Below are 23843 nucleotides of genomic sequence, written 5' to 3'. Positions count from 1 at the left end.
ACTGCTCAATAAATAAGTGGGCTAAAGACTTAAAGAGAAACTTCTCTGAAGAAGAAAGAAGGATGGCCAACAGACACATGAAGAAATGCTCAACATCCCTAGCCACAAAAGAAATGCAAATTAAAACAACATTGAGATACCACCTCACTCAAGTTAGAATGGCAAAAACCAAGAACTCTAACAACAGATGCTGGAGGGGATGTGGACAGAAGGGAACCTTACTTCACTGTTGGGGTGGGAGTGTAAACGTGTTCAACCACTTTGGAAAGTAGTATGGAGGTTCTTCAAAAGACTTCACATAGAGCTCCCCTATGACCCACAAATCCCCCTTTTGGGCATTTACCCAAATGTTTACAAACAAGACCACACTAAAGATACCAGCACAACTATGTTTATTGCAGCATTATTTACCAGAGCTAAGATATGGAACCAACCCAGATGCCCCTCAGTAGATGAATGGATCAAGAAAATGTGGTATATATACACAATGGAATTCTATGCCTCTATCAGAAACAATGACATGGTCCCATTTGTTAGGAAATGGAAAAACTTGGAAAAAATTATATTAAGTGAAGTAACCCATGCCCAAAGAAACATAGGTCCCATGGTTTCCCTTTTTTGCAATATCTAGTATATGTATGAGTCAAGCGGAAAAGGTCAGATAATGTGATGTTAGGAAAATGAACCCTAAGATATGTATTTTAATGTTTTTTTCTTTCATGCATTTATTTCTAAGGCATTTATAAGATTATCTCTTTGTTGCTTTGCATGTCCCTCCCCCCCAGTATAACCCCTGCTTTCACTATACTTGATGTCAGTATAACTTGTGGAGGAGATGGGGAAAAACAAGTCGTTTAAGGATAGGTGGACCTGTTGCAACAATGAGAAGCACAAGTTATCCTGTCAAAAACGAGCTTTACAATGTTGGTGCCGGGGGGGGGGGGGGTGGGAGGGGGGGAGGATTAGGTGAGTGGGGGGAGGCTGGGAAGGGATGTGAATGGTAAACAAAGGAGGAGGGTGCAATGCTTGGTAAGAAATGTATGCATTATCCTGCCAATGTAATTGTAACCCCTCTGTACAGTATGTTCACAAATTAAAATAAAAAGAAATTAGAACAAAAAATTATCTTGTATTCATTTCTTGGAGCTCATTTCAATAAGCATAATTTTCAGGTGATATACATATAGCTATTAAGCTATTCTGATCTTTTCTAAGAATATCCTAGGCATATTCTAGTTTTTCCAAATTAATGAAAACATGTAGCCTATGATTCTTTGGGTCTGGCTTGTTTGACTTATTATGTTTTCCAAGTGATTCCATTTCCTTACTAATGGAGCAATGTCATTCTTTCTGACGGAAGCATAGAATTTTTATTGTGAATATATATGACATTTTCTTGATCGATTCATCTACACAGGGGCATCTGTGTTGGTTCCATTTCTTAGCTATGGTAAATAATGCTACAATGGACATAGTTGGATTGTAGCTTTAGTGTGTCCTTGTTTGTGGTCATTTGGGTAAATGCCCAGTAGTTGGTTTGCTGAGTTATAGGGAACTCTTTGGAGGAAACTCTATACTTCTTTATGGAGTTTTGAACAAGTTTACACTTCCACCAATAGTGTAGTAATGTTCCTTTTTGGCCACATCCCCACCAGCCCATCATCTGTTGTTGTTAGTTTTCTTCATAATGGTCATTCTAACTGGGCTGTGGTGGAATCAAAATGTTGCTTTGATTTGCATTTCTATGGCCAGAAATGTTGCATATTTCTTCATGTGTCTATTGGCCATTCATATTTCTGCTTCAGAGAGGTCTCTCTTTAAATCTGTAGTCCACTTATTCAGAGGGTTGTTGTTTCTTTTGGGGAGGGGGGTGTCCGGTCGTGGGGCCTGATCTCTGGGCCTGGGCGCTGCCCCTTATCTCTTCAGCTCAAGGCTAGCGCTCTGCCAATTGAGCCACAGCGCCACTTCTGGATTTTTTCTTTTTGCTTATGTGGAGCTGAGGAATCCAACACAGGGCCTCAGGCATTCAAGGCAAGCACTCTGCCACTGAGCCACCTTCCCAGCCTGATGTTGTTTCTTTGAGGATTTGTTTTTTGGGGGGTTTCCTTTTGGGGATCTAAATATATTTTATATATGAGGCCATTGCCTGTTGCAGAGCAAGTAACGATCTTCTCCCAATTGGTGGGCTTTCTATTTATCTTTGTATATATAAGAGTTCTCTTCTTAGTCAGATTTGCAAGGGTCTGTCAAGTATGTTAATTTATTGAAAGAACCAACTCTATTTTGTTGATCTTTTTATGTTTTATTTTGTCTTTATTTAGTTATTTCTGATTTAATTTTTTTGTTTGTTTCTGTCTACTGCTATGAGTTTGGGCTTATTCCTGTTTTCAAGAAATTTGAGGTATATAATTAATATACAGGCTTGAGATTTCCCCAATTGCTTGATGTAGGCACTCAGAGCTATAAATTTTCCTCGAAGTACTGCATTTTTGTGTCCCAGAGGACTTGGTATTTTGTGTGTTCAATTTGTTAAATTTCAGAAACTTTCAGATTTTCATACTAATGTATTCAGTGCCCCATTGGTCATTCAGCAATGTGTTGTTCAGTCTTCATGGTTTTGAGAATTTTTTTACTTTAGCTGTTTAATTATGTTTATTCTGTTGTGTTCTGACAAGATTTGGGAATTTGATCAATTTTTCTTTCAATTTAGATAGAATTTCTTTTTTTGGGGGGGGGGGTCCGGTTGTGGGGCTGGAACTCTGGGCTGGGCGCTGTCCTTCAGCTCTTCAGCTCAAGGCGAGTGCTCTACCACTTGAGCCACAGCACCACTTCCGGCTTTTTTCTTTTGTTTATGTGGTGCTGAGGAATCCAACCCAGGGCATCATTAATGCAAGGCAAGCACTCTACCACGGGATATGTTCTATTTTGGAGACTCTTCCATGAGCTGCTGCGAAGAATTTATATTCTGACACTGAATGTATATTCTGTAGATATCTGTTAGGGCCAGGTGGTCAATGTAGTTATTTAGGTCTTCAGTTTCTTGGTTGAGTTTTGCTTAGATGACCTATCCATTGATAACAATGATGTGTTGAGATGTGTTTTTAGGTTAAGTAGTATTTGGTTGATGAAGTGGGGGTGCTCCTGGATTCAGGGCATTGATATTTAGACTTGTTATATCCTCCTAATGGAGAGTTGCTTTTATCAATATATAATGTCTCTTCCTACTAATTTTAATTTGAATTCTATTTTATCTTATGTTAGTAATTCTGTGGCCTTTTTATGGTGCTTGAAAATTTTCCTTCAAGCCTTTCAGTTTGAGTCTGTGTTTGTTTTTGTCAGTAAAATGTGTCTCTTGTAGATACTAGATAGATGCATCTTTTTGATACTAATATTTAATCATCTATGTTTTCTAATTGGAAAATTATCCCCATTTATATTAAAGGTTAAGACTGTGAAATATCTGATAAGTCCTGCTATGTTATGCACCTGCTGTTAGGAGCTGTGCCTCATCTACTCTTAATATATTTACCTTGTTCTCAGGTAGGGAACATTTTATATAACCAGTTGCTGTTCTTCTTGATCTTCTCTATGTAGGATATGTTTGAATAACTTCTATCCTGCTGATTTGGTAGAGATACATTGTTTCAAGTTTTCTTTGTCATGAAATATTTTTACATATCCTTTTAATGTAAAGGAGAGTTTGGCTTGGGACCATATTCATGGTTGGTAGTTGTTTGCCTTTAATGTTTGTCATATATCATGTCAAGGCTCTCCTTTTGACCATATCAGCTAAGAAACCTCTATTTATTCTGACTGTATATCCTTTATAAATAATCCGTCTTTTCTCCTGACAGATTTAAGAATCCTTTCTTTGATCTCTAATGATCCTCTAATAGATTATGACGTGGTGGTGGTTTGTTCTGTTCTGGTATTCTCTGTTTGGTGTTCTAAAGGCTTCTCTTCTCTGAATGAGCCTATCTCTTTGGATATTTGGAATGATCTTTGCTAGTATTCTGTAATATGTTTCCCATCCATTTAGTTTCCTGCTCTTCTCCTTCTTGATACCTATCTCCCCCAATTTGATCTTCTGAGTCTTGAACTTCCAGCAAGATCATTTCTTATTTCTTGGATTTGTTCTAAATGATTATTTCCTCTTTCCTATTAGACCTATTCTGTCTATGATCCCTGAGATTATCTTCTATATCATCTATTTCAGTGGAGACATTCTATTTTGTTTTTTATTTCCTTGCCTTATAACTGGTTATTTTAGGGCATCTATCTCTTTATTAAAGCTTTTTTTAGATCTTGTATGGACTTTCTTTAAACTATTCTTTGGGTGGGGAGTTGGGGGATATGGGTTTTAGCTGTGTCTTCTCTAATATCGTTTAACTAGGTATCTATTTTTTTCCTTGGACACTCTTGCTTTCTCAGAATTTATTTTTCTTTCTGTTTGGAGTCTCCATGAATGATTTTGCTAATCTTTAGTTGGGCTCATCTTGTTCACAAGTTTCCTTGTAGAGGTTTTGCATCTTTTCATTAACCACATTTTTCAGCAGTATTTGTAATGTATTTTAAAAACTACCTTCTAGGTCCTTGATTGTCTGTTCTAATGCTTTTTTATTTACTTTGTGAATTATATTACCTTGGCATCACTTTCCTCATATTTTTCTGATTTGTTCTGTCCATTTGGAAGATTTCTTGGCTTTCATTTGGGGGATCTATGATCTTAATAGGTGACTATCTATGTTCTTGGTTGATTTGCCAGGTGTTGCTTTGGTCTTCTGTTGTGATTTTTTTTTTCTGGAATTAGGTTTTTGTCTAGACCATTAAGTGCAGGAGAAGAGATCAGTTGTGGTGAGATGTTGTGATGTTAATACTTGTGGTTCCAATGACAGTTCGGACTGTCCAGTGGTAAGGTGAATTGTGTCTGTGTTTAAATGTGACTGACTCTGTTCGTGATGTTTTCCCATGTGGACCTTTTATTTCCACACTGCAGTTGTGCTTTTGAGTATGTTGGCCAACACAGTCACAGCAGTCACCGTCCTGGCTGAGTAACTTTTCCTAGATTTTTGTGTGCTTTTGAAGACAGTATAATATCTTCTTTTGGATTGTATATCTACATATAATTGTAGCTGACCCTCTAGAAGTGGAGTACCTGATAGGACTCTAAATCTCTTTCATTAGAGAGAGCTAGCATAATTTTCTGTTGTTATTCTGCCATAGTTTTTCCTCTTCCTCAGGTTTATTTTTTATATTGTGCATTTTTTCACATAATTTAGGATTTGTGATGGTTGTATCAGGGAATTTTTGTTTTTCTGTTTGTGTTACTTTGAAATAGTGATTTCAGGCATGTATGAAGAGACAGTAATAATATGAAATCTGAAGAGCCTAATGCTTAAAAAGGCACAAGGAAGGCCTAAGTAACTCCATTACATACTAGCAACCATCTTGTGAGGTATGAATCATAAAAATAACCATGGTTTTGACCGAGAAATGACACAAAAAGAATAACAATTCCCAGACAACTGAGACATAAGCTATACTTGGGAAAGCCACAGGAATTTTCTCCAAATGCATTGACCAAACACTGGGTGGCCATACTGGACACAGTGACCCAGTGGCCGGAGAAATCCCGTCAATAACACGTCAATAATAATATTAGCCAATCACATATGCATAGCTTAGTTTGCTTAAAATTTTAGCCAATCATGTAATTTCTCATGTAAAACTGCTTTAAAGTTGTTTGTTCAATACTATAAAAACTGTGCTGATTCTATGCTTGGGGTCTCTTAGCCTCACCAGTTACTGAGTGTGTGGAGGACCAAGCTCGAGCTTGCAAATAAACGACTCCTTTGTCATTTGCATTGGTTGTTGTCTCTGGTAGTCTTCGGTGGGTCTTGAATCCAGGTACAACAGATAGGTGCGCATCCGGGATCTCCCTCATAAGCCCACCCTGACACCTGATCAGGGAATAGCAAAGAACGGCTGGTAAGTTAAGGCATTGCCCCTTTGTAACTATCCGGTATTTTTTTGGGGGGGTGGGTCCAGTCGTGGGGCCTGAACTCTGGGCTTGGGCAATGTCCCTCAGCTCTTCAGCTCAAGGCTAGCACTCTACCATTTGAGCCACAGTGCCACTTCCAGCTTTTTTCTTTTTGCTTATGTGGTGCTGAGGAATCGAACCCAGGGCCTCTTGCATGCAAGGCAAGTGCTCTACTACTGAGCCACCCTCCCAGCCCCATGTATGGTATTTTTTGTAGCTTGCAGTTTGGGTATTGGAGTTGGCAAGAAGTCTTGGTGAATGCACTATAAAGCAGCCAACAGGACCAGTAGGAGACATCCTCCGGATGCCCTAGGGAGGTAAACTATCCACTAGTGCGACATTTGGGCCCACCTGTAGTCTGTCACTTTCTGTTTGATAGTTTACAAGGTAGACTGTCCACTAGTGCAGACATTTGGGAGTTTTCCTCTCTGTAGTCCATCACTTTCTGTCTGACAGACTACCATGCACATGTTGTTAATGTGTCTTGTCTTAATGTCTGTGTGTCTGTCTGTATTGTGGCTTTCATGGAACATTTCCTCTTTCACATTCATTCTGACGCGGATGCCTGGAAACCCTATTTGCCTCCATTTAAAATTGTTAGTCTTGGTTCTGTTCCTTGTCCGACAATAATTACTTTCTCAGACGCTCTTGTCTTCCTCCTCGAAGGGCGAAATTTGGCTTAGAAATTTGGCCCACTTGAAGCAAAGAGGGAGTAGGGTAGTCTTTTGCCAGATGACACTGCTGAAACATCAAGTGTCTCCCTCTACCCCTTTGGGATTGGAGACAGGCCAGCCAATCCACACTTTTCTCCTTGGGACACTCTGAGTTGTGGTTACACCCTAAATCCCCGAAAGCACAAGTTGTTTCATTTTGTGACATTTGTAATTGCCTTCCTCCTTTTTTCTTGTCTTGTGTTTGGATTGATATATGTTGAAATGGGTCAGAACCAAAGTATACCTTTGACCTTTCTGACAGCTAATTTTAAAGATGATAAGGAAAGAGCTAACAATTTAGATGTTGAAGTTAAAAAAGAAAAATTACTTACTTTGTATAAGTCAGAGTGGCCTAAGTTTGAGGTTGGATGCCCCCCACAAAGGAACATTTGGGCTAAATACTATTTGGAAGGTTAAACGAAGGGTTGTTTTTTTTTAATTTAATTTTATTTTATTTGAGAACATACTGTACAGAGGGGTTACAATTACATGGGCAGGATAATGCATACATTTCTTACCAAGCATTGCAGCCTCCTCCTTTGTTTACCCTTCACCTCCCTAACAGATAGCACAGGGCACCCCGATCAGATTCCCTATACTTTAGTATGCAGAATTTGGTGTAGGAACCCCCAAAGTGTCTGTCTCCCTTTCTACCCCTTTCTGTGAATAAAAACAAGATTTTAGCATCAATAAAAGATACGTCAACTACCCCCTCAGTCCCCTTATATCCCATTTTACAAGAAGGGAGTGAGGATCTTCTTCTCTCCTTAGACTCCGATCTCCCCCCATACCCTTCACTGCTGCCTCCTCCACCCCCCATGGAGCAAGGGGAGGCAGCAGGAGGCAAGGATCAAGGAGCCAGCAGCAACTTGGAAGGGCCAGCAGGAAGAACTCCTGGTCACATTCAGATAGCTGCCAGCCTGAGACTCCCTGACACCACAGTGATTCTGCCGCTCAGAGAAATTGGACGACTGGATGAAACTGGAGACCCCCGACTTCACTATTGGACCTTCTCAATGAGTGACTTATATAATTGGAAAACACAAAATGCAAAATTTTCAAATAATCCCAAAGATTTGATTTCTCTCCTAGATAGTGTAATGTTCATGCACCTGCCGAACAGGGATGATTGCCAGCAGTTATTTTGGGTCTTGTTCACCTCGAAAGAAAGAGAAATGATTCAAACTGAGGCCAAGAAACTAGTTCCCGGTGATGACGGGCAGCCTACTGCTAATCCTAATTTAATCAATGCATCTTGTCCATTAACCAGGCTCCAAGCAACGGTTGGGACTACAACACTGCAGAAGTTAGGGGAGATTATGGGTCCACCGCAAGATTCTAATGGCGGGTCTCAGAGCAGCAGCCTGCAATCATACCATTTTGGCTAAATTATACATGGTCTTACAAGGACGGAAACCCTACAACGCCCAAATAGTGGAGGTCTATGCAGACATCAGTGCACTTACTGCCAAGAAATAGGCATTAGGCCAAAGAATGTCCTAAGAAAAGGGAACTTTGAACAAAGCAGTGCCAGCTGCATAGAACCTGGACACTAATGGTTAACAATCCTGCTAATAATGAATAGGGACCTCAGGGTTCATTTCCCCTCCTTGAACCCAGGGTAATGCTAAAAGTGGAGGGGACTCCAGTAAAATTTCTACTGGATAGCCGGGCTTAATACTCGGCTTTAATAAAGCCTCAAGGAAAAATCTCAATTAAAACCTCATGGGTGCAAGCAGTCATGGGGATTAAACAATACTCATGGACCACAAAAAGAAGAATGGACCTGGGGATGGGACCAGTATCCCACTCATTCTTGGTTATTCCAGAAAGCCCTTATCCCTTTTTGGGAAGAGACTTGTTAATCAAGGTGTAGGCACAGATTCACTTCTATCCAGAAGGCCCCCAGGTGGAGGATGCTCAAGGAAGACCAATATAAGTATTGACTCTGGACCTAGAAGATGAGTACCGGTTGCTCCAAACACCCCAGCCTCCTGAACAAGAAATCACCTATTGGCTGGAAAGGTATCTGGAAGGTTGGGCAGAGACTGGCGGAGTGGGACTAGCGAAACCTAGACCAGCTTTCTTCATCGAGGTAAAACCAGGGGCGGACCCAGTTAGAGTTCAGTAACCTATGTCCATGTAGCATGGATGGAATAACACTCCACATTAGGTTTCTGCTAGAACTGGGTATATTGTGACCCTGCCAGTCAGCTTCCACGCTGCAAGCCCAACTGTAATGAATATAGGCCAGTACAGGACTTAAGGGAAGTCAATAAAAGGGTAAAGGAAATTCACCTTACCCTACCCAAACCCTACACTCTCCTGAGCACCCTGCCTCCAAATAAGCAGTAGTATACCATATTAGATTTTAAAGATGCCTTTTTCAGCCTACCCTTGACACTCAGAATTCAAGATCTCTTTGCCTTTGAGTGGACAGATGTCAAAGAGGTATTAACAGACCACTGACCTGGACAGACTCATTCAAGGATTCAAAAACTCACCAACACTCTTTAATGAAGCTCTGCATAAGGTCTTGGGTGAGTTTAGGGGAAGCAACCATGGTCTGACTTTGTTGCAATATGTGGATGACTTATTAATTGCCACTGAAATCGATAAAGAATGCATGCAAGGAACAGAAATTTACTCCAGACTTTGGGAAACCTTGGTTAACGAGCATCGGCCAAGAAAGCTCAAACCTGCAAATCAGAGGTAACTTACTGGGATTATTTATTGAAAGGGGGCAGTCATGACTCATGAAAGCCAGAAAAGAAACTGTCCTTAAATTTCCAACACCCTGGTCACAGCACAAAGTAAGGGTGTTTTTGGGATCAGTCAGCTTTTGCTGTCTGTGGATTCTCGTGTTTATGGAACTTGCTAAACCTCTTTACCAGGCTACCAAAGAGAAGCAACTGTCTCAATGGACAGAAGAACCTGAACGAGCCTTTGAACAGATAAAAATTGCCTTATTATCAGCTCCAGTGTTGGGAATCCCTGATGCCACTAAACCCTTTTACTTATATGTGAATGAACATAATGGGATAGCAAAAGGAGTCCTAACCCAGTATTTGGGCTATGGAGGAGTCCAGTAGCTTACTTGTCAAACAAATTAGACTCACTAGCAGCAGGATGGCCATAATGTCTGAGAATGATAGTGGCTACTGCTCTGATGGTTAAAAGACGCAGATAAGCTAACCATGGGACAGGAACTCTATGTGACCACCCCCCCACACACACTATTGAGGGTGTGTTAAAGCAACCACCAGATCTGTGGCTCAGCAATGCCTGATTAACCCATTACCAAGGACTGCTAATCAACCCTTTCAGAATCAATTTACAAGCTCCCTCGGCTCTCAACCCGGCAACTCTGCTACCAGATCCGGACGTAAACATGCTGCTACATAACTGCTCAGAAATCCTGGCCCAAGGCCATAACATCCAAGAGGACTTAAGGAACCAGCTGTTGCCAGACGCTGAACTCATGTGGTTTACAGACGAAAGCAACTTTGTTCATCAGAGACAGTTATGCGGGAGCGGCAGTAGTGACTGAGACTGATGTGGTCTGGGCTGAACCTCTACCAGTAGGCACATCAACCTTGAGAGCCAAGTTAATAGCCCTGACCCAACCTCTAACACTGGGAAAGGACAAAAGACTCTGTACACTGACAGTCGGTATGCATTTGCAATGGCTCATGTACACAGAGTTATTTACAAAGAAAGAGGATTACTGACAGCTGAAGAAAAAATCATCAAAAATAAAGATGAAATCTTGACTTTAATTACTGCTGTTTGGCTGCCTAAGTTAGCCATTGTTCATTGCCCTGGACATAAAAAACCTAAAGATGATGTGCGTAAAGGCAATAACCTGGCCGACAGAACAGCCTGGAAGTTGGCAATACAAAGGTAATCTATAATGATGATTAACCTCCCAGACTCTGGTACAAGAACTATTCTGGACACTCCAATATACACCACTGAGGACATGAAATGGATTGATCAACTGCTGATGGCACAATGCCTAAATGGTTGGTGGAGAGATTCTAGGAGCATCATTATCTTACCGAGCAGTTAGGGAGGAAAGTACTGCTTTAATTCCATCAAAGCACCCATGTGGGTGCGAGGAAGATGCAAGATCTGGTGAGAAATGCTGGACTTAGGATCAAAAATAGTCATGCTAAAATAGAACAGATTGTCAGGGACCATAAGGCATGTCAACTGACAAATGAAAGGAAGAACCAGACAGTAACAGGCAGTCAAATAAGAGGAGATAGACCAGGAACTTACTGGAAAGTGGGCTTCACGGAAATTAAACTTGGCAAGTATGGATATAAACATGTTAGTTTTCATAGATACCTTTTCAGGATGGGTAGAAGACTTTCCTACTAAGCACGAAACATTACAGGTGGTGGCTAAGAAGTTACTAGAAGAAATTTTACCCAGGTTTGGCTTCCCTATTATGATAGGATCCGATAGTGGACCAGTTTTCTTGTCCAAGGTAAGTCGAGGACTTGCAAGTACTCTTGGGGCAGATTGGAAATTGCATTGTACTTGTAGACCCCAAAGTTCAGTACAGATAGAAAGGATGCATAGAACTCTAACAGACACCCTGAACAAATTGGCCATGGAGACTGGTGGTGACTGGGTAACTCTCCTTCCCTTTGCCTTATACAGTGTATGCAATTCCTCTTTTAAAATTGGTCTTTCCCCTTATGAAATTGTATTCGGAGTGCCCCTTCCCACAATTCTTAATTTGTCAGAACAGTTGCCTAGAGAAGATGATTACTCAGAAATTTTGTTCTCCTAACAGAGGGACTGAAGGCGCTGTACAAGTTAACTTCCACCCTGGAGATGGGTCCTGGTGAAAAGACACCGACAGGAAAACCTGGAGCCGAGGTGGAAAGGAACTTATGTGATCATCTTGATGACTCCGATGGCCCTCAAAGTCGATGGCATCACTACCTGGATCCACCATTCTCATGCAAAGCCTGCAGATACCATAGCAGATCTCCTTGAGGACCCAGTGTGCCAAGTCTTGTGCTCCAAAGAAAATCCTTTAAAGCTCAAATTGAACCGTAAAAGGACTTAGTCATGAATTGGTTATTGGTGTATACCTTAAGTGGAAATTGTATTAGCATAGTAGTAAGTGCCGGCAATCCCCACTGCCCATATAATTGTACTTGACTGTTAGTAATCAGGTAATGGGTAAACGTTTACCTTTGACCATGAAAGAGGGATTGTCCCTATGGTTCCCCGACAAGCTTCCATTTAACTTGTGTCAGCTTGCTGATGGTGTATGGGAAGGATATAGGCTTATGAAATGTAGATGGAGGCAATGGTATGTATGCCCAGGGGAAGGAAGGACTAGTAATTGTGGGAGGACCAGAGGACTTTTACTGTAAGAGCTGGGGCTGCAAAACAATTACCTCAGGAAAATGGAAAGGAAAGGGAGGAGACCTTATTATGTATAACAAACCAGGACCAATGGGCATCCATTTTAATGGGATGTCTGTACGTAAACAAATTAGGGTCTCCCAGGAGTATGATGCCAGAGTGCAAGTTCAGTTCACAGACAAGGGCAAACAAGCCCTAGGATGGGAATTAGAAAAGACTTGGGGACTAAGATTGTACAGATGGGGAGAGACACATGATGGCATTCTCATAACCCTACAAGCAATTGCCACAGCCAGATATTCCCCTTCAGCAATCAGACCAAACACAGTTTTAAAACCAGTCTCTGCCATACACCCAAAGTAGACAACAAGAAAGAGCTCTGGGCTGTAATGATCCCATCTCCTTCGAAAAAGAGAGACTAGACTTAGAGAGAGCATCCCCTTGGCAGAGGATTCCCTATGGCAGCTGTTGGTTCAAACTTACAATGTGATCAATTAGACCCGTGCTGATATTACAAGCTCTTGTTGGATGTGTTCTGATATGAGACCTCCATTTTATGAGAGTATTGCATTGATACAGAATGTGACAAATGTTAAAACAAGTAAATCATGCAGGTGGGAACAAAAGGAAGCAAAACTTATTCTACAGACAGTTATAGGACAAGGGTTATGTGTGGAACGAGTACCAACTAACTTTACACACTTAAGTAATCAGACTGAAGAATGGATTCCAGAGGAAGGATAACTATTACCTCCTCAAGATGCTTGGTGGGCATGTTCAACTAGCCTAACCCCCTGCGTCCATTTAGAAGTTTGAAATAGGACTAACAGTTTTTGTGTCATAGTAGAACTTATCACACAACTACTCTACCATTCTCAGGAAGACATGATGAAAAAGATGTCTGCAGCAAGCTATTGGCCACGAAAAGCTAAAAAAGAAATAGTAACAGCAGTAACAGTTGAGGTTCTAGTGGGCTTAGTTGGACTAGGAACTTGGGTGGCATCCCTAATTACTCAGAGAACATTTTACGCTATAGATGAGGATATCAAAAATCTGGAAAGCACTATAGCCTACCTTCAAAAATCACATGACTCCTTAGCTGTGGTAGTGTTACAGAACAGATGGGAGCTGGACTTAATTTTCTTACAACAAGGAGGTCTATGTGCTGCCCTCGGGGAAGAATGATGCTTCTACGCCAATCATTCCAGAGTTGTAAAAGAATCTTTAGCTAAAGTAAGAGAGGGACTAGCAAAATGAAAAAGAGAAAGAGAAAAACAAGAAGGATGGTTTGAGTCATGGTTTAATTATTCCCCTTGGATAACCATCTTCATATCCAATCTGATGGCCCCATTATCATTCTGGTACTTGTGTTCACAGTAAGGCTTTGCGTTGTCAATCTACTAGTGATGTTTATTAAGGAATGTGTTAATAACATGCAGCTGATGGTATTGTGAACACAATATCTACTGATTCCTGACAAAAGACATAGTGCAGGCTCGTAAGAACCATGATTGGCCCTTAAGGTGCATATTAGAAAGGGGAGAAATGAAAGCCTAAAGCTTAAAGAGGCACAATGAAGGCCTAAGTAACTCCATTACACACTAGCAACCATCTTATGAGGTATGAATTATAAAAATAACCATGGGTTTGACCCACAAATGACACAAAAAGAAAAACAATTCCCAGACAACTGAGACATAAACTATACTTGGGAAAGCCACAGGAAGTTTCTCCAGATGCGTTGACCAAACACTGGGTGGCCATGCAGGACACAGTGACCCAGTGGCCAGACAATTCTCATCAATGACATCAATAATAATATTACCAATCACATATGCATAGCTTAGTTTGCTTAAAATTTTAGCCAATCATGTAATTTCTCATGTAAAACTTCTTTAAAGTTGTTTGTTCAATACTACAAAACATGTGCTGATTCTATGCTGGGGGCCTCTTAGCTTCACTAGTTACTGAGTGCGTGGAGGACCAACCTCGAATTTGCAAATAAATGACTCCTTTGTTATTTGTATTGGTGGTGGTCTCTGGTGGTCTTCGGGGGGGGGGGAATGACTCGAGTACAGGTACAAAAATGTAGGTTATTACATTGAAAGAAAGCGAGCAGACATTTTAACGTATTTGCTACAAGTAAATTAATATTAAGCAAAGCTAATTAAAATAATTACTTATTTACTCCAGAGAATGAGTATAGTATTCTTGGATATCTTGGAGGAAAAGACTTTAGACTCATTACAATTGATGCCTTACATTGAAATTACTGGCTAAATTTTCTTCTTCAGAAAGGCAAAAGCACCATTTCTTTCATATTAGTATTATAAAATCATAATATCTGCATGTTGAATTGTTTTCCTCTGTTGTTTTCAATACCATTCTTCATCCATTAGGTATCTAGGGCTTTGAATGACTAATTCCTTAAAATAACTATATTGCTTATATGTGATTGAAATCTCAATAATATTAATATGAATTTATCTCTGAGTCTCATCTTGAGCTACATTCATATGAAATTTATACAGTCTCAAGCATGAAACCTGACTATTTTACTCTTTTCTATATTTTAGTCAATAAATCTATTCTCTTTAGAAATATATTCTCATCTTTTATATTGCTCTAGTAAACATCATGTATTTCTAGTAATTTTACTGAAATAAATATAAAGTATGGAACATGAAGAAAACCACCCTTATCACTTTAAAGTAAATCCTTGGGGACTATTTTATATATAAAAATAAAAAAGTGCAATGCATATGTTTATTCATGAATAATTTAATGGTTAAGTCAATTAGACACAAGAACTACCATACCACATCAAGTCTCAATTTACTTAAAGTCACCAAAATATAAGTGTTCATGAATATCACTCATTTTTAGAAAATGATAAGTCACAACAAAGTTTATATTATATTTCAAATTTTAAAAATTAAAATTACACCCAGATTAGATGTGGATATCCTGTTTCCAGGAATACATTTATTCAGCAAACAGGGAAACAAAAAAATAAGAGTTTGTCATATAGAATGAAAGATGTAAATGCAGACTGTCTTTCCTTAAGATGATAAGTACATGCAAATTGTGTGATTTATTCAAAGATACTATAAAAATTCATGAGAGGATTTGTGATCAGAAGTGATAGTTAAGCAAAGTAACTGGAAAACGGTTTGTAAATTGTGCTTTCAATATAGGATGACAAGTTTTCAATAAATGAGACTATAGATGATAATTTTGTATCTGTAACACACATTCAGTATTCTACATTTTAGACATACTCCCATTCCCTTACTTCAGTTCTTGATCTACATTCCTCTAATTTCATGATGTCAATTGCTACTAAAGTAACAAGGTGGGTGTTTTCTTGGTTTCTAGATCGAATAAATTTTAGTATTTTGAAACAGTAGTATAAATTCATGGAGTTTGACTTGAATGTCAAGTTTGAGGATACTGTATTCAGGGTATTGTTAATTGGCCTGAAGCAGCGAGGAACATATTATAAATACACAGATACACAGTATACTAAGAACTAGAGACTTGATCTCAGAGAAAGATAAAGGTCCAGGCAAGATCTTGTTGTTGAGATAAAGAAATGGAGCAAACATCAATCAATATCATAATAAAGGAATGGAACTGATCTCTGATGTGTCTGGGTGACAGCTGTGTGTGTGTTTGTATGTGTGTGTGTGTGTGTGTGTGTGAGAGAGAGAGAGAGAGAGAGAGAGAGAGGGAGAGAGAGAGAGGGAGAGAGAGAGAGAGAGAGAGAGAGAGAGAGAATAGAGAATTTTAGTGTGGCTTCCATATTTACAGTCCTTAGAGCATTACTTGTTAGGGAGAAGGTGCTCATACCAGAGCTGTGATACCACAGTCATCACTTTTTACTTCAAAAAACACTTGTTTAATCCCTTAAAACAGAAAAATAAACAAATATCGTACATGATTATTTTGAAAATCAATTGGCATATTGAAGTCCAAAGAGAGGAATTGGAGAGTAATATAATCTCCCTTCTGATTATTACACCGCAATAGCTGTGATTTTCAGGAGTCTTCTGTAATGTACTTACAGCTGAATTACTACTATGCTTGATAATATGAAACATATGATATAGAAATAGATCAGCCAGCAAGCAAAAAGAACTAGTGATAAGATCGAGCTTTTGAGCAGGGTTGCCACATCTTTTAGGAATGCAATTCCTTCATATGAACTTCAAATTTTATGGCTTTCCCTGTGTGATTAAAAGGTAAGAAAGTACTGTAGAAACAAGAATTCCTGTTCAGCCAAGTAGAAAGTGCTCCTGTTCCCATCCTCATGTTGCAAATTTCGATTTTATAAAGACTCTTTGTTAGAGTGCTTTCATTTAATATACTTCAGCACATCATCTTTCCCTGTTGGAGACAGGAAAAAAGATAATTTTGTTTGAATATTATCTTATGTAAATTAGTGTGTACAGGCATGATTTGCATAATTACAAAATTTTGTAATAAATATAAGTAGGGATCATGTCACAACTAAAAAATGTAATTAAAATCACATAACAAGACTAGAAATCACAGCATTTTGTGCATGAAAACATACATTAGATTAGTTGCAGAATTTCTATTTTGAGATAAACTTTATATTGAAGTTTATATATAAACTTTATATATATATATATATATATATTTATATTTGAGATAAAGTTTATAAAGCCCTTTACTAAGTAAGGGTTGAACCATTTTATTGAAAGATATATTTCTTAGAGATATTTTTGCTTCATAATTTTAAGAAGAAAAATGGTCCCAAAGTATTTACTTTTTAAATTATTTTCCTGTTTCCATGTGATTAACCTTCAAATTAGAAACCCAGATATATAATTTAATTTACTTTAACCAAAAATATATATTGAGTATAAGAACCTTCTACTCTCTACATTCTTTACTCTAAGTTTACCAACTCTGATGAGTCTGAAATACTTTGTGACCTGTGTTGATATTATTTACTATGTGAGTGAAATGTTTAAAAAGTAGTATTTATTTTAGCTTAATTGCTCTGAAGAGACAATAAGTGATATAATCAAAGGCTAAAATGATTAAATTTAAAATTTAGAATTCAGGAAATGTTTTTGACCACAATGGTTACTGGAGTCTTCACAACAACCTCATGAGATAATTTATATTGATGAAGCAAAAATCCCAGAGGTTAGACATTTACAAATACAAAAATCGTGTCATTCTGAATATGTATAGCTTCATATCAAACAGAAAATTTAGATTTTAAATACCTGAATATACTAATACATTTCATTGCAGGGAAAGTACTTGTTCTGAAAGGAGATAAAATTGTATTTATTTTGATAACTAAACCTAATAAAAGACAATGTTTAGAATATCACTCATTCAAGAAACAAGATGTACAGTTAGTTGTTTTTCATGTCAGTTATGTTCTCTATTACTAGAAGTACTAGATTAATAAACCTAAATCATTGCTTTGTAAGGAAATAGAAATTTAGTTTCCTAAAACTCATGATTATAACTTTTTCTCAAACAATTACTAATCAACTGTTTAATGTTTTTTGTCATGGAATCTTATTTGATATATTTGTATTGATTGAGTTCAATAATTGGCCAATAACAATATAAAATATGCAAGAACAAAGTTTATCTAACAAGTTTATCTAACAAAGTTTATCTAACAAAGTTTATTCACAAGACATATCATGGCTCTATTAAAGAACGCTAGAAGGCAGTGTGTTTTTTTTTATTAATTTTTAGTTATTTTGTTAATGGTTATTAATTGTCAGAAGTGGCAATTCCATTAAATATTTAAAGCATTTTATTTTACTCCCTCTATTTCCTTTTCATTACTCCTTCTCCCAAAAATCTTCTGTGTTTTACATAAAATTACATCTTTATATAAGCACATATAATCTAATTTGGAAAAAAAAAGATTTAAGCTAAACTGCAACTTGATTCAAGATGGACAGTGGATTAACAGGATGAATAAAAACTTGAATATATTTTGTTAACTTCTGAATTGAGCTATCATTATTATTATAGTTAGGGTTAGGATCACAGACAGAATTAGAATTAGGGTTAGATAAATAGAAAATTTAACTTCAACACAGGATGACACATTGCAACAATGATATTCACAAGACAATATGTTAAAAATGAACTTTACACCATGGGGAGGGAGGAGTCAGAGAAGTAGGGGAGTAGGAGAAGAACAAAGAAAGGGCTAACAATGCTCAACAAGAAACGTACTCATTACCTTACACATGTAACTAATCACTCTTTAAAGCATCTTTACAATAAAATAAAATTTTAAAAAAATGAAGACGAGAGCCGGTGGCTCATGCCTGTAATCCTAGCTAATAAGGAGGCTGATATCTGAGAATCATGGTTCAAAGCCAGCCCAGCAGTAAAGTCCCTGAGACTCATCTCCAATAAACCACTAGAAAACCAGAAATGGCGCTGTGGCTCAAGCAGTTGAGTGCTCAACTTGAGCTGAAGAGCACAGGAGCAGGGCCCAAGGCCAGAGTTCAGGCCCCACGGCTGACCAAAAAACAAAAACAAAAAAAAAAGAAAAAGAAAGAAAGAAAACCTGACAGGAAATAGAAAAACACTTAAAAATTTATGCTCAAAATGCAAGTAAAATTTAGACCTATATGCTGAGCAAGAGAATAAATGTGCAATAGAGGTGTGCTATTAACAATATGATTCAGTTATATGTAGGCTTAGGATTAGGAAAGGTGTTCTAGTTAGAGCTGGGGTTAGAATAAGAAAAAGATGTAAGATATAAAAAGGTGTATATAAGTAAGGTGTATATAAGATTTAAGATATAAAAAGGTGTAAAATTGCAACATATTTTAAGGATAATGAATGGCATCAAGGTTAGAATGAATGAAAACTAGTTCCTGTAACTTTAAACATTCAGATATAATTTGGCTTAAAGTGTGAGTTACTTTTTTGTTCTGGTTAGGGTTAGGGAAGAATAAGATTTACGGTAAAATTTAGTTTTCCAATAAGAAGTAGAAGCAAAAATAAAGTGTGATTGAATAGAATCTAGACAATTTCCTTACATTAACCATTTGGTGTTACATCAAATTATGATTAGGATTAGGTTTCTGGCTAAAGGGAGTTGAGAATAGGATAAAGAAAATTGGTTAAATGGGCTGGGAAGGTGGGTCAGTTGTAGAGCGCTTGCCTTGCATGCCTGAGGCCCTGGGTTCTATTCCTCAGCACCACATAAACAAAAAGAAAAAAGCTGGAAGTGGCATTGTGGCTCAAGTGGTAGAGCGCTAGGCTTGAGCTGAAGAGTAGAGGGACAGCGCCCAGTCCCAGAGTTCATGCCCCATGACCGGACCTAAAAAAAAAAAAAAAAAAAAATGGTTAAACTAGTGGCTCGCGCCTATTAGCTTAGCTACTCAGGAAGCTGATTTCTGAGGATCCCAGTTCAATGCCATCTGAGGCAGTAAAGTCCATGAGACTTTTATGTCCAATTAATCACCAGAAAACAAAAAAGTGGTGCTGTGCCTCAAGCGGTAAAGCAAACACTTTGAGCTAAGAACTCAGGGATCGTATCCATTTGTAGAGATCAGGGATAGTGCCCTGGCCCAGGGTTCAAGCCCCACGCCCAACAAAAAGAAAAAAAAATGTGTTAAATGTTAAAGTAAAGCTGAACTTATTTTACTTTCTGGGAATGCAGGAAAAGCTGGGATAATGGAAGTACAATGTATTTCATAATATCAGGATTTGAGATCAATGGATATAATGATGCCTGTTATGGAACAAGTTAGATTCAGAGTTAAGAGTGAGAAAATCAGTAGGGTTTAGGAAAACCTGCAATTGTTTTCAAGAATTACAAGTGGAATTTCAGTTAGGATGACACAAAATGAGCATTTCTCATAAATTTTAGAACTGGAATACTATTAGTGTCAAGGATATGGTTAGGATTCTAGCCATAGTTAGGGTTAGAGTGAGGGAGAAAAAAAATGAGAGTCAAATTGAAGGTAAATTTTAGAATAAGTCTGGTAGGAATTAGAGTAAATATGAACTAGAGTATTGCTATTAATATTAGAATGTACTTACAATTAGCCTTGTGGTTATTCTCAATGTTCCAGTTTAGATTAAGTTTAGGGTTAGAAAATGACTAAGATATTGGAAAAAAAATTGAAACCTGGGATGGGAAGGTGGCTCAGTGGTAGAGCGCTTGCTTGCATGTAATAAGGCCCTGTGTTTGATTCCTCAGCACCACATAAGCAAAAAGAAAAAAGCCAGAAGTGGCGCTGTGGCTCAAGTGGTAGAGCGCTATCTTTGAGCTAAAGAGCTGAGGGACAGGGCCCAGGCCCAGAGTCCAGGCCCCACAACCGGACCCTCCCCCCCCCAAAAAATGGAAACCTATTTTTGAAGGCTTATTTGAATCAAGTTAGGATGAGTGAAAACTAGTGTACTTGTGTTTGTGTTAGTATTGACATATAATTTGGATTAAGATTAGGGTCAGTATTTTGTTCTGATTATTATTAGTTTTATAAATAGGAAAACTTTTAGTATAAAATTCAGTTTTCACTAACAAGTAAAGGGAAAAATGTGATAATGAATAGTAACTAGAGCATTATCATTATATTTATTTCCCAGTGATCATTCTTGCAATGATTAATGAGAGTTTTCCAGCCAGGTTTAGGTTGAGAGTTAATGTTAAGTAATGGACTAGATGGTAAGTAATCTGAAATTGATTTAGGGTACAGAGGTCCAGGAAAAGGTAGTATCAATGGATGGAAACTACAGTATTTTTCCTGATAAGAGAACTGGAGGACAAATAATATAATGGTTCATGTTAGGGAACAAGATAACTTCAGAGGTAGAGTCAGAAAATTGTTGGAATTAGGTAAAACTGAAACCCATTTCCAGAGTGCAAACTGGAGTGTTCATTAGAATGAACACTTAAACATTAGAATTGGACTATCATTAGGGTGAAAGTTAGGTTTCAGTTCCAGCTGGAGTTAGTTTTAGAGTTAGGGAAAGGGAAAATTTAGGGTCAAACTGATACTAAATATTTCAATAACAAATCGAGTTAGAATTAGGATGAATGTGAAATAGGAAAATGCTGACAATATTCGGATTAGTATGAGGGTTAGTCTCAATATTATGATTAGTATGATTAGTGTGATTATTATTAGTATGATTAGTGTGAGGGTTAGTCTCAATATTCCAGTTAGATTTAGGGTTAGAAAAATGGCAAGATATTGAGTAAAACTATGAACAATTTTTTTGGAGATGAGTTGAATCAAAGTTGGAATTAGTAAAAACTAATGTCTTTGTATGTCTTTTAGAATCCAAAGGCTTTTTAGGTCTATGGTTACGGTTACATTTCTAGTTCAGGTTAGACTTAGGCTTAGGACAGGGTAAGCTTTAAGGGAAAACAGTTTTCTGCTAACACTTTCAAGTAAAATAAGTTTGAAATTCAACAAAAACTACAGAGTTTTCCTGTTTCCTATACAGGGTTCAATAGGGTTAAATTTAGAGTTAGGTTTCTAGTAAAGTTTAGATATATAGTTAGGGTTAGGAACTAGAGTAGATTTTAAGTAAATCTGCAACTTCTTTTTGGAGATCTAGGAGTTCAGTAAAAGTTAAGATCAGTGGAAACTATGGTAGTTTTCATGATATGAAGATTTGAGGCTAATGATTCATAATAGGGAACTATTTCAGAGTCCAAGTCAGGGAATCTATAAGATTTGGAGCAAACTGCAAATCATTTCAAAGACAATGAGCATCTGTTAGGATGTGTCTAAACTTGAGTATTTTCCATTAATTTTAGGATTGGATTACTATTAACATTAAGGTTACTCTTAAGGTTCTGACCAGGATCAGAGTTAGGATTAGGGCCATGGAAGGTTGAGAACTTGAATGACTTACTTCCTTTGTGTATGTATATGCACTATTCTAAGGCTTGAATCCAAGGCTTGGGTTCTGTCCCTGAGCTTTTTGCTATAGGCTAACATTCTACACTTGAGCCACGAGTCCACTTCCAGCTTTCTTTGGCAGTGAATTGGAGATGAGAGTCTCACAGACATTCCTATCCGAGCTGACATTGAACTGAGATACCCAGATCTCTGCCTTCTGATTAAAGGTAGGATTAAAGGCATGAGCTACCAGAGCTCAGGAAAATGCCTGCCTTAGTGATTGTTTTTACTTTTGGTCGAGATCCAGATATAAATTCAATATCTGACCGCTTTGCTAACTAGGTAGCACTGCCACTGGAGTCATATCTCCAAAAATGATTATTTTAAATAGCTGGAAATCATTAAATTTTCTTCAGATGATATGTATCATTAGTGTTGTTCTAAAACTTATCCTAACTAAAAAAAGATTTATAGACCCTAGAGATGATCTGAGGAGATTCTCATGTTTTGCTTCTAATTGCATAACATTTTAGGGACATGATTTTTTAATTATTAGTTTAAGTAGCAAAGGAGTTCTCATTAATCAATGCAGTTTATGCGTACAATATACCTTGGTCAATGCCAACACTTCAACATTCTCATCCCTCCCTCCCCTATGCACCTCTTCCTTCACTCTGCTTAATTTTGTAGGATATTTACGGGATTCCTCTGCATTTCTCCACCTTTTTCCTGTTCATTCTTCTACCATTTCTAACTTCACCCCTCTTTTACTACCCTTTCCATATGATCCAGCAACTCTACTCCTGGGCATTTACCAGAAAGATTACAAACCAGGATATAGTAAAGGTTTCAGCACAACCATGCTTAGTGAATCAGCCCAGATAGCCCTCAAGAAAGAAATGAATCAAGAATATGTAACACACACACACACACACACACACACACACATGAAATTCTAACACACACACACACACACACACACACACACACACACACACACACACAAATGAAATTCTACTTACTGATCAGAAAGAATATTGTACCATTTGTATTTCTCATTTCTCATTTCATCTACCTGGTATCCCATTGTCATCATACTGTCCTTGTACTGCAGTAACCGACATAGGCAAACTGATGGAAAAGATTTTCAAGGTTATCGGCTAGCCATACATTCCTGAATATGAGTTTTCTGCTCATTCTCTTTGTCTATTCATGCCTTTGAGTAGTGATTGTACAGATTCATTTGTACCATTTGCTACACAGAAAAGAGATGAACCACTTGTATGTGTATATATATATATATATATATATATATATATATATATATACATGCATACATGGATATATGCACACATATGGATATATATTAAATACTTGAGTATATTTTATGTTTTCAAAATTATGGAGCTAACAAAAATCACATGCATTTTTCTTCCTTTTCATTTTTTCAAAACCTAAATAACTTTGTCTCTTTTGAATACCTAATTTTAAAGAAGAGAATGTCATCATCTCTGATCTGTCAGTGGCCTTGAAATTAGATGTTCAAATAGGAAAAAGTTGTTTAGGCTTTTTGGTAGAAGAGAGAAGTATTGCTAGGGTTCTATTCAGGGGTTCTCTGCTTGCTAGATAGGATTTGCTTGTATAGCACCAAGCAGCTCAAGTACTTTTGCTATACTTCTAATCCGTTTTATTTACTTGAGGTCCTGAACTTTTTGCCAGGGTCTGATCTTAGATTGACTGAGACTTGATAACTATGCCTCCCACATAATTAGCTAGGATTACAGATGTGAACTACTATGGCAAGCTCATTTGTTG

Source organism: Dipodomys spectabilis, unplaced genomic scaffold (assembly GCF_019054845.1).
Source record: "Dipodomys spectabilis isolate Male_0828 unplaced genomic scaffold, ASM1905484v1 ptg000267l, whole genome shotgun sequence".
In the NCBI taxonomy this organism is placed as follows: domain Eukaryota; kingdom Metazoa; phylum Chordata; class Mammalia; order Rodentia; family Heteromyidae; genus Dipodomys; species Dipodomys spectabilis.
This window is presented reverse-complemented; position numbering follows the sequence as displayed.